At 37.0% G+C, this 12,909-nt stretch overlaps 1 pseudogene; it reads left to right on the top strand.

The window, feature by feature from the left end:
• Positions 1-3,153: 3,153 nt before the first annotated feature.
• LOC121245229 lies at positions 3,154-4,572 on the top strand (annotated as a pseudogene).
• The last annotated feature ends 8,337 nt before the right edge of the window (positions 4,573-12,909 follow it).

Genomic DNA, 12,909 nt, shown 5'->3' on the forward strand with positions numbered 1-12,909 from the left:
TTTTGGATTTAGTTGATTATGTTAATATTGTATTACATTTGGAATTTGCTAAGGCTTGAGATTTAAGTTTGTAAATCTGAGATTTGGAATGTAATAGTTAAAAATCCTTGATCAATTCCTGGAAAACTGATCAAGGATTTTTAACAGTTTATAAATGAATGTTCATTTTTAGCACAAGAGGATCTTATTTAGGATAATTTGGTAATATTTCTTATCAGATGAGATTGTGATATAAGAATGTTTATATTCAAGATAGGAGTAGTCAATATAACTGGGTCACAATTAAAGGATACATGCAATATTGCATAAATCCTTTGTCCATATTATGGTAATTAATTTGTAAGGTTCCTTAATGCACATTCAAAGTATAGTTGGACTTCGAAAAAGCTCAATGCCCTAACACACCTCTGCTCTCACCCTTTTCTCTCTAGAGCAGCCCCCCCTCAAAAAACTCAGACCAGAGGAGTGGGGTTGGAGCTTCGGCTCCTCCCTCCCTCATCCCTTATTCCTCTTCTCTCTAGTTTTTTTTTTTATTTTTTCTGGTTTTGTGTATTTTTTCTTTTAAAGTAGGGCGAAATGCCAATCTGCTGTTCTCCGGAGCTAGATGACCACAATGTGCCCCACGTAAGATTCCCAAGGCACCAATCCTTCAGATGGGCGAAGAATCTCGTCGAATAGAGCGGCACGTTAGCCACACACACGGTCCAAAGTGCACATGTGACATCCACGCACCACTGCAAGGGGAGCTCTATCATCGCCATACGTGACATTTTTGGGACCAGGGCCATCGGTTTCTTCAGACTCGACTATCTACTGTACTTCTAGGGTGGCGCGTGTCCCTCATGCGCCACCACTGTCTTTGTGTTGGCTTTTTTTATTTCCTCTAAGGTTTAAAATGTGGATCTATAGCTTTCCAAGCTGTATTTCGTTATTTTCTCATGTATCATGTATCATTTATGTTTTATGTTATTTCATTTCTTTTTGGTTAATAATAGAACAGAAATAGTCACTTGGACATTCTGGTCATAGAGTGAAAGTCCTCTCCTCCTCTGGAGGATGGGGTTTGAAATCTCTGTTTTAGGCAGAGTGTGATCTCTCAGATGAGTTGTCTGTAAAGAGTTCTAGAAATTAAGACCATACCAGTCACAAAGAAATTTGTGTACTAGTGGAGCCCTAATCGTGAGTAGTTGGATTGTAATATGGGTTTTTACCTTGTATATATCAGTCACAACTATAACTTTACTTTCATAAACGAATGAACTCTATTTCCTACAAAAAAAAAAAAAAAAAGTATAGTTGGATGCAATTTGCAACAGTTTTCCATTGGACCTCTAATTATTCCAACAATGAGTATATGCATTTCATCTCCAATAATGCGTATTTCAGTTCATCGTGTAGACATTATTTGCAGCGATTTTGCAAAATCGGTAGGTAGCATTGGCATTGGCTTCATCAAAAACTTGGCCAAATGTAAAATATTATGAATTTCATCAAAAGAGTGTTGCATTGGATTAGCCAAATAGATAAATGAGAAGTTTTGAGTTACAGTAAATAGATGTGTTTCTTCAAATTTGAAGGGCTACTGTTCACCCATTAAATATATTTTTATTCACTTTTAATCTCCAACAGTCTTTTTTATTCAAGTTTAATTTCCAACCGTCTTGTAATAATAATGTAATAATCAAATTAAATTATTAATTAACATATGATTAGTGTAATTATAAAATATGAAAAAATAATATTATATTATTATTAAAAAAATAATATTATATTATTATTAAAAAAATAATATTATATTATCATTTTGATGAATTCAATAATTAATCCAACGTGGAGTTATGGAGAATGAGGTTTTAGATATATGAAAAGCATGTACTTTTCATCAAAATTTGAAGACGAATTTGATGAGTCCAGTACTAATGCTCAGGCAGCCTATTGCATGTAAGTTAATCATTTCTTGGCGATCAAAAACATGTCAAATATGCTTCTTTTGCAACTAATCACATTAGCATTGGAAATGTTGAAAACCTATAGCGGCAGTTTTAGTAGCCTATTATGTCGAATTTGGTCGACAAAAATGGAATAAAGTGCCGACGATTTTGTGATGGACGCAATACTACATATTCAATAGCGGCAAAAGTTTTCATATTTGCAGCGACTATATAATGTCGAGATAGAGCATTTCCATTAGTCTATATATATGTGGCACATTGTTTGCAACGAAAAATTATCAAATTTTTGCATCAACATGGCTGGCGTCGCTAAAATTATTATTAGCGATGATAATGAGAAATCAATGGTAAAAAGAAATTCCATCCAATTTTTGGCAACCATTGTGCGGCGAGGAAAAAGGCATTGAATAAATCATTTGCAACGATTTTATGACTTATTGCGGCATTTTCACAGTGCCGGAAAAGGCATAATTCCTTCTTCACTTAGACCACTTATTATTCGTTCGAATTCCACTAATTAAGGTGGAAGAAGATGCAAGCCACCTTAGTCAATATTAATTAAGGAAACTTGCATACGGTTTCTTGACCAATCTAGAAGGAAGAATTTAATTTGAGGCGATTATATATGGACTAGCTAGGTGGTCATGTTGCAGCCATATAAATTAATTACTGTATGGAAGAAAATTCATGCCATGCAACAAATAAATAAGTTATAAGACTATGAATTTTGTCCATTCCATAGATCACAAGACCAAGAAGGTGTAAATCAATGCAGTTTGACTTGTCTCCAAAATTAACTCAAAGCTTTTAATTTTCTGCAGTATAAAGTCATTACAAGAAAATTACTTATTTACGATCAGTTATTTTCAATGAAATAATTATCTCCAACTAAAATGAATCTATTTTCACTGCAAATAGTCATTTTCGTTGCAAGAAAATGGTCACAAATGACATTTTTCTTGTAGTTATGAGTACAGCTTGTCACGCAATAATATTACTGGTTGAAAATTAGACACGGTGAGCCATAACACTAAAACATTGACAAACATGAATTTGTTAGGGAGGAATTTCTCTTCAAGTTCTTGTCCGATAGTCCGGACCTAATTATACTATTCGGCCTAAACGAAGAAAACTGAGACTTCCGTGTATGAGCGAATTAACCTCCCTATATATGTGTATATATATAGCACCAACGTAGTACGTAGCAGTAGTACTACCACACAGGCCCAGCTCTGCATATTATATACACTGAGATCATCAAATTAATTACTTCGCCTATCTATCATCATGAAGACCCTTTCACTCATGATGATGATCTCCTGCCTTGTCTTGACCTCCTTTTTTCTCTCTGGTATATATGTCGTCGATCTCATGATCGATCATCGGTGCAAATGGGTTTTATATATATAATATATATATATGTGTGTGTGTGTGTATTTTAGATATATGTATGATCACATTTTAATTTTTTTTTTTTTTTTTCAATTGAACAATCTCTCATTCTCTCTCTCGTATTAGTTAGTACTGTTGAAGAACACACATGTGGTATACTTATCCTATCATAAAATGACATGCCTACCAAAATTTGTTGTTTACATAAGTACTATATGTCATATATGCACATGTATCATGGTGATAAGCATGCATGTGTGATTTGCGATCGAATTCATTTGCTGAGATGGATTTGTTGGCTTTCATGTTCGACATATATACATGGTGACAAGGAATTATTTTGTTTGATGCTGCATATATATGAATATTGCAGGTGCTCAATCCGCTAGAATAACTTTCACAAACAACTGTCCCAATACCGTCTGGCCGGGAACCCTAACCGCTGATCAGAAACCTCAACTATCAACAACAGGATTTGAGTTAGCATCCAAAGCATCCACATCAATAGATGTCCAAGCTCCATGGATAGGCCGTTTTTGGGCACGAACTGATTGCACCACGGACACCTCAGGAAGGTTCTCTTGCGCTACTGCAGATTGCGCCTCTGGACAGGTTGCATGCAATGGTTGCATGCAATGGTAATGGTGCGATCCCGCCAGCATCTTTGGTAGAAATCAACATAGCAGCAAATAGTGGGCAAGACTTTTATGATGTTAGCCTTGTCGATGGCTTCAACCTGCCTGTTTCAGTGAGCACAGAAGGCGGGAGCGGTGATTGCCAGACCTCGAGTTGCCCAGCCAATGTGAACGCAGTTTGCCCAGCAGAACTGCAATTGAAAGCCGCCGATGGGAGCGTGATCGCATGCAAGAGCGCATGCACAGCGTTAAATCAACCACAATACTGTTGCACTGGCGATTTCAGCACTCCAGAAACATGTCCTCCAACGAAGTATTCCTTGATCTTCGAGAACCAGTGCCCTCAAGCTTATAGCTACGCTTATGATGATGTGAACAGCACCTTCACCTGCTCTGGTGCACCTAATTACGTTATCACTTTCTGCCCAAGTACTTGATCATGAGATGAGATGAGCAAGAATTATGCATGTATGCATATTACATGCGTTCTGAGCTTCTCTCTATAATAATTATAACAATAATCGACTGTGTAACAAATAATAATGAATTACTACATATAGAAAATTCATAAATAAATGGGAAAATTATATAAATTTCTTGTGATTTTGGTCTGTATGCAGCTACGTACTCCATCTTCACCAGAATCTCTATGTTTGCATCGATCAAAATTAACCCATAACACGAGGCCGTTTCTATCATTCTTACATTTAAAGGTTCACATACGTACAACATGACTTGATGCAACACTGGCTTTCATGGTTTACAGGCCAAATGACTCACTCAAAATTGGATTTTTTTTTTTTAATTATTTGTGAGCAAAGATGCGCGCCAGCGTGCACGCAAATATATGCGTCGCATACTCATACAAAATTACAAATGGTTGTTAACTAAGGCTTTGTTTGGATTGAGAAATACTTTTAACCTATCTCATATCATCATTATAATTTTTATAAATTTTTACATAAAATACAATAAACAATTCAACTTTTTCAAATCTTAAAATAATAATAATATTAAAAAATAATATTCTAATAATATTTTATTCAACTTTTAATTTTTATCTCAACTTACTATTCAAACCTAACCAAATCATTTTAAGTGAAAATTACTTTTCAAGTCTGCGGTTTCACTTTTTCAAAATTGGTACATATCATTTAAGAATAAAAAATGCTATTTACAGTTTTACAGTCATGAAGTGTGTAAGCACTGCATAATTTTTTTAAAAAAATAAAATTTTTTAATTTTTTAAAAATAAACTCTACTTTTATTAAAAAAAAAATTTGTACAAAACTTATAAACTCTAAGAGCATCGTCATTGGTTTTTTCAAATCCATCTTTAAAATTTAGTGAATATTACATTTTTTTACATTTGCCTATTCCATTTAAATTTAATCCCCCCATTGGATTATCCACTCTCTATTAAATAATAAAATATTATTAATTTAATAATTTTTTTATTTAATTTATTTTTATCACATTTTGTAGCTTTACCAATTAAATGTTAATAATAATTATATTCTAATTAAATTAGTATTAAAAAAATCATATTTTCAAAAGTCACTTAATGCTAACAACAAAAAATATTTTATTAAACTCATCTAAAATTTTATCTAAATTTCTTAATTACAAACCAAATAGAATTTTTGTTTGGAGTGATAAACTAATATTTTAATGTTTATTTAGAGTGAGAAATTAATATTTTAATATTTAATAAATCAATTGTAATTTTCTATCTTTAACTAACTACATTAATTATTTTAGATTTATCTAATTCAATATAAAATACTTTTTACATTAATTATAAAAATTTTAATCAATCTTCTTGTTTAGTCAAGCTAATGAGATATTTTTTACGTTAATTATGGAAATTTTTTGGTTACCGTAAAGTTTCAAATGGGGCCCTTTGTCAGGATTCCAGTACTCTCCTTTTGAAAAGGCTCACATGGACTTTGACTCGCACTTAAGCACCGGTCTGAAAAGGACACGTGGAATAATATGTACAATCAACATTTAAGAGTTTTAAAAATTTGCTTAAAAAAAAAGCGTTTTAAAAATTAATGCAACGTTAGCATGAATTGTAAAAAACAAGAAAACTTTTAAAACATCAATAAAATATTAAAAAATTAATAAAATTAAAAATTTTAAAAAATAATTAATTTTAAGAAAAACAATACCACCAATTTAACCATAACTATAGGTGATTGTTCTAAGCCAGAGATACTAATTTCGAAAAAGTTAAAGCCACAACAGATATAATGAACGCCAATTCTCTCCTATTTTAATTGCAATAATTTTAAAAAAATGATAATAAAAAAGGTGAAAGAAATTATGAAAGATTTGGACATTTTTCTATATCTGGGCTTGAAAGAACCCAGATTTGGGTTCGCAAGCTTAACCTAATTTTCCTTTGGGAATAGCTTAATTGTCACACTCTTTTCTAAATTGTGATAACATCTTATCAGTGTTTGTATCACAAAAAATAAAAATAAATAAATAATAATAAATAAATAAAGGGCTTTTGAGTTCTCCATAGACAAGAATACAATGTGAGGATAATGGGCTTTGAGCTCGCCATCAGAATTTGAAAGATAAATAAATAAATAAATTGATCTGAAAAAATTTCAAAAAGTCTTGAAATCTTTCTAAAATACGAAAATCTTCTTCTAATTAACCCCATCTGTAATTCTTGAGTTTTCTTAAAAGTATGAAAAAACAAGTTTCTATATTTTCTTTAATTAATGAATCACTCTTTTACATGATGAAAAATACATAAACAAAAATATGCAGTGGGATTCCTTATTTTATTTAAATTAAAAATTTTAACATGACCAATTATAAAGTTCCATAAAAAAAATATTTGTTATAAATTGAAGGAATATGAAATGAAATTGCATCTACAATTTATATTTTATGATTATAAACAACAAAGTGTATAATATATATATATATATATATATACATACGCATGCATGTATGCAAACATAATCATTATCGTATAGATCGATATGACTCTCCCAAAGTCAAATCTCTGGTTTTGCCACTATCTTCCAAGTTAGATGTGTTGAAACCCGTGCCTTGTCTTGGCCTTCTTATTCCTCTCCGGTATGCGTCATTATCATTATCCAAATTTCATCATCGTTTTAGCATGAACAAAAATATTGCTTTTATTTTGTAATCAAGCTTTTAATTTTCCAGACTCATGGATATGTTAGCTTTCTATGTTGGACAAGCATGCAGGTACTGCTCAATCTGCTAGAATAACTTTCACAAAGAAACCTCAACTATCAACAGAGTTTGAGTTAGCATCCAAAGCATCCACGCCCGCGTCTTTGGTGAAAATCAACATAGCTAGCAGAGAATGGTGGGAAAGATTTTTACGATGCCAGTCTTGTAGACGACTTCAACCTACCAATTTCGATGACTACAAAATATGTAAGAATTCCCAGAAATTAAGGAAGAAGGTACAGATATTCAGAGAACATAATGTATGGAGGAAAAGCCGTATATTCCACTGAATGAATAATCAATTACAAAAGAACGGAAAGAGGCCTCTTATACACTCTGTGACTCTCTCACAGCTAATTGAATCTATATCAAGTAGCAGCCAGCTAAGCAACAAAAAATATATACCAAGAATAAAGAATAATGAGCTCAAAATACAAGTAAAACAAAAATAGCAGAAAATTTATCCTTTCCCACAATTCAGTTTTGCTCGTGGATGTTCTACTAGTTGACTTGTAGCTGTTGTGTGACTAACACCAGGAGATGAACTACCTACAGCTTTAGCTTCATCTTCATTGTGTAATAGCCCCATGCAAAATGGAGAATAGAGATTCACTATTCCCATCTTGGATAAGTGTGAGTGAAGGAGATAAGAGGGTAAAGCCTTGGTAGAATGTTTGCTGTGACGCCTCGACTCTCACGTACAAAAAACAAGAGAATCGTGACGTTAGGATGGTGACAACACGGTCACACATCCCAATGAAGTGCCAGTGTGTGTGCATGCAACAGTGTACAAATAAAATAACGCAGCGGATAGTATAAATAAGTCAACTAAGTACCAGAAATTTAAATATAAATATTCAACACAATTTATCTTTAAAAATTATACAGTCATCCCAAATATAATACAAAAGGTAAATACATAAATTGATAAAAACATAACTTACTAAACAGGAGCAATCCCAGATCACTCCTCCAACGGAGCCAAGCTAAGGCTCGTCATCATCATCTGCATCAAAATCTGCGATACCATAAAATGGTACCACAGGTAAGTATAAACCAAACAACTCTCGGGATAAAAATACATTAATGCAACCAACAATATAGCAAAATACATTTAGCCATAAAATACCAATTTTTTCCAGAAAAATGATTATTTCCAACACACACCAAAAATCCCATTTTGGCCCAAAATATCCGTAAAACATTTTCCCATAAAATGATTCACACAAACAACCCACTTATCGGACACTGTAGGCAGGAATCACAGGCGGGACTCTACCACCGTCCCAGCTTACCACCATCCCTACCGCGTGCACCGTAGGCGGGAATCACAGGCGGGACACAACCACCATCCCTGCTTACCACCATCCCTATCGCGTGCACCGTAGGCGGGAATCGCAGGCGGGACTCTACCACCATCCCTGCTTACCACCATCCCTACAGTTCCTTTACACACAATGAATACTTAGCAGAGCACTGTAGGCGGGAATCACAGGCGGGACACAACCACCATCCCTGCTTACCACCATCCCTACAGTCTCTTTTCCTTTTACTCACATGAGAATCCAATTCCAATAAACACATGAACATGTATGCAATCATGCGAAAACCCAGTTTTCTTTACAAACATGATCATGCATGCAATATGCGGTGTACATGAACAAGCCATAACCAACAACCAACAACCACAATTCACAATGCAAACAAACACACAACTCCGTCCACAATCCATCCGACCCCCGAAACTCCTCGGACTCAGTCCGGCAAAACAAACCAATTCACAGATAATATGTGTTAGTGCAAAAATATATTTAAATCACGAAAGTTCTTTAAGGAAAATACTTACAGTGCAATATAACAATTTCCGAAGGATCACGAAGTTGCAAGTGGTGATGTCTGAGCAACACCACAGTGTAAAATACACTGTGGCCGTGGGTCACAGATACCCACTTTTCAACGAGGACAAACGAAGACCCAAAAATGGTAGGGTAGGGCCTAGAGAGGTCGGTGAAGCCAATGGTGGTGGTGGTTTGCCGTGGGTGGCGGCGAAATGGGCGGTAGAAGACCAAAATGCCCAAATCGGGAATGTAGATGGTGGAGCTTCACCGGTGACGGATCGGAGCTGGGGTTGGGTCCAATGGGTTGCCAAGAGGTCGGGGATGAAGTGGTAGGAAGATGGTGGCCAATGGTGGTGCGACGGCGGCGCAACGGCGGAAAGAGTGTCGCGGCTTCATAGGGGCTTCGTGGGCTTCGTGGGGGCTAACGGCGGCACGAACGGATGTGATATTGGTGGGGTGAGGTCGCCGGCAGCTGGGGAAGCTAGCGGGCCAGGCGGTGAAGGCCACTGCTGGCTCATGGCGGCGCTGGCGTGAAAGTGGCCCGCAGCTTCGTGGGGTGCGTGTGGGCTACCGGCGGCGAGGTAGGGGCTGAGATTTGGGGGGTGAGGTCGCCGGAGGGAGGGGGAGCTGGTCGGTCGGGTGGTGTCGCGCACGGCGGCGCGACGGCGGCGGGCTGGGGGAGAGGAAGAACGGACGGAGAGAGAGGGAGGGAGAGGGAGTTGCGCGCGGGGAGTGGAGAAATAAAGAAGAAAAAGAAAAGAAAGAAAAGAAAATGAAGGAAAGAAAAATGGAGGGAAAAGAAATGAGGTCCAATACTCATAACTTGGGTCACAAAAATGATCCAACGGAGATGATTTTAAAACCACAAGTTAAATAAAATAATTTAAACGTAATGGTAAAGTCAAATTGAAATAATTAAATCCCATAGTAATTAATTTAAATATTAAAAGTAATTTAAATGCATAACAATAAATAAATATTTGGAAAGCACATAAAAATAATTTTCACCAAATTAAAATCATAGAAATAAACTTACTAAAAATCCAACCAATTTTAAAATAAGAGGATAAATTTTTGAACAATCAAAAATAATCCTTCAGTAAAAATACACTGGAATACGGGGTGTTACATCCTCCCCCCTTAAAATAAAATTTCGTCCTCGAAATTTGTAGGGCCAAACATCACTCTAAAGCAGGATACCCAATACAACCAGAACACTCTTAAGAAAATCACACAACCTCCAACACCCAACGGGCATGGGTACAGCTTGCATAACTTTCCAAAACTCAAGAATAAACCACACATGGCATCCATTACGAAAGGTAAGATTAGACCCATACCTGCCATAATTCCAGCGTCCTGAGTCCCTGGAATCTCGTCGCCAGCACTACCAGGAGTCACCGCATACACCCGAGCCTGAACTAGTTGCCTCTGATTAGTCCTACCACCGCGATGACCACCCTGATTTCCTTGGGTCCAATTAGGGCACTCACGAGCAAAGTGTCCTGTCTGACCACACTCAAAGCACTGGTTCCAACCCTGACGACACTCGCCCTCGTGGGCTCTTTTACATCTACCACAAACTGGAGCTCAGCCCCCAATACGTATACCGGAAGCTACCTGCGCTCTGGCCCCGATCCTTTACACAAACTTCTGTGGCGACCCGGAGCTGCTCCCTTCACCATCAATGTTCAGTCGCTTCTTACCCGGAGGGGAACCTACCACAGCACCTCGCTCTCGCTCAGCAATTGAGGCCACATTGACCAACCTCTGAAAGTTCTGGATTTCCAGGCATGCGACCTGCCTGCGGATTTGAGGGTGCAACCCTTCTTGGACACGTTCAGCCCGCATCTCTTCAGTAGCAATGAGGTGAGGAGCGAACCGTCCAAGCTCCATAAATTTCCTTGCATACTGCTCGACAGTCATGTCTCCCTGAACCAAATTATTGAAATCCCGAGCCATTTGTCGTCTCACCGAAACAGGAAAGAATCGATCATCAAATTCTTTCTTAAAACGCTGCCAAGACACAGCAGCCAAGGATCCCAACTCCATCTCTAAAAGTGACCGCTTGGTCTCCCACCAATTCGCCGCTTCACCTTGCAGCATATAGCTCCCATATAATACCCTCTGGGCCTCAGTGCATCCACAGACTTCAAACGTTCTTTCCAGATCTTGAATCCACCTTCTAGCCCGTAACGGATCCTCTTCACCAGAAAAAGCAGGGGTCCTATGCGCTAAGAAGCGCTCATAGGTGCACCCGGCCTGCATCGCCCTGTACTGCTCTCCTTGCTGTGGACGAAAATTCTGCTGAAAAAACTCCGTCATCCTATTCAACGCCCTCGCCATGGCATAATTTCCATCACCCCTCGGTAATTCATCCCCAGACTCATTAGCTTGCCTTCTTGGTCGTACCATTTTCCTGCCATAGCGTAACCCTTAACCCCACTATCAGCTTAAAACAAACTAAAAATATAATTATAGTAAAATAAATTAAAATACAACAATATCACATAAAATAAAATAAAATAAAACCAACAAAATAAAATATCATAAGACAAAAGGAATAAAACAAATGAAATAGTACACAAGAAAATAATTGAAACAAGTAAAATTGCCTGCCATATAATAAAATAACTAAATAAACTAAAATAACAAAAATAAGATAAATAAACAAACAATTAACGTACAATTAAAATAAATAAAATAAATTAAAATAATATACTCCCAACAAAATAATTTCAAATCAAAATTTTAAAATTTTCTGGTACTACACCTATGGGACATGTGGTTTTACCCAGAGCCGAACTGCTCTGATACCACCTGTGACGCCCCGACTCTCACGTACAAAAAACAAGGGAATCGTGACGTCAGGATGGTGACAACACGGTCACACATCCCAACGAAGTGCTAGTGTGTGTGCATGCAACATTGCACAAATAAAATAACGCAGTGGATAGTATAAATAAGTCAACTAAGTACCAGAAATTTAAATACAAATATTCAACACTATTTATCTTTAAAAATTATACGGTCATCCCAAATATAATACAAAAGGTAAATACATAAATTGATAAAAACATAACTCACTAAACAGGAGCAATCCCAGATCACTCCTCCAACGGAGCCAAGCTAAAGCTCGTCATCATCATCTGTATCAAAATCTGCGATACCATAAAATGGTACCACAGGTAAGTATAAACCAAACAACTCTCGGGATAAAAATACATTAATGCAACCAACAATATAGCAAAATACATTTAGTCATAAAATACCAATTTTTCCCAGAAAAATGATTATTTCCAACACACATCAAAAATCCCATTTTGGCCCAAAATATCCGTAAAACATTTTCCCATAAAATGATTCACACAAACAACCCACTTATCGGACACTGTAGGCGGGAATCACAGGCGGGACTCTACCACCGTCCCTGCTTACCACCATCCCTACCGCGTGCACCGTAGGCGAGAATCACAGGCGGGACACAACCACCATCCCTGCTTACCACCATCCCTATCACGTGCACCGTAGGCGGGAATCGCAAGCGGGACTCTACCACCATCCCTGCTTACCACCATCCCTACAGTTCCTTTACACACAATGAATACTTAGCAGAGCACTGTAGGCGGGAATCACAGGCGGGACACAACCACCATCCCTACTTACCACCATCCCTACAGTCTCTTTTCCTTTTACTCACATGAGAATCCAATTCCAATAAACACATGAACATGTATGCAATCATGCGAAAACCCAGTTTTCTTTACAAACATGATCATGCATGCAATATGCGATGTACATGAACAAGCCATAACCAACAACCAACAACCACAATTCACAATGCAAACAAACACACAACTCCGTCCA

This window comes from Juglans microcarpa x Juglans regia, unplaced genomic scaffold (assembly GCF_004785595.1).
Source record: "Juglans microcarpa x Juglans regia isolate MS1-56 unplaced genomic scaffold, Jm3101_v1.0 JmScfU0002, whole genome shotgun sequence".
NCBI classification, from domain to species: domain Eukaryota; kingdom Viridiplantae; phylum Streptophyta; class Magnoliopsida; order Fagales; family Juglandaceae; genus Juglans; species Juglans microcarpa x Juglans regia.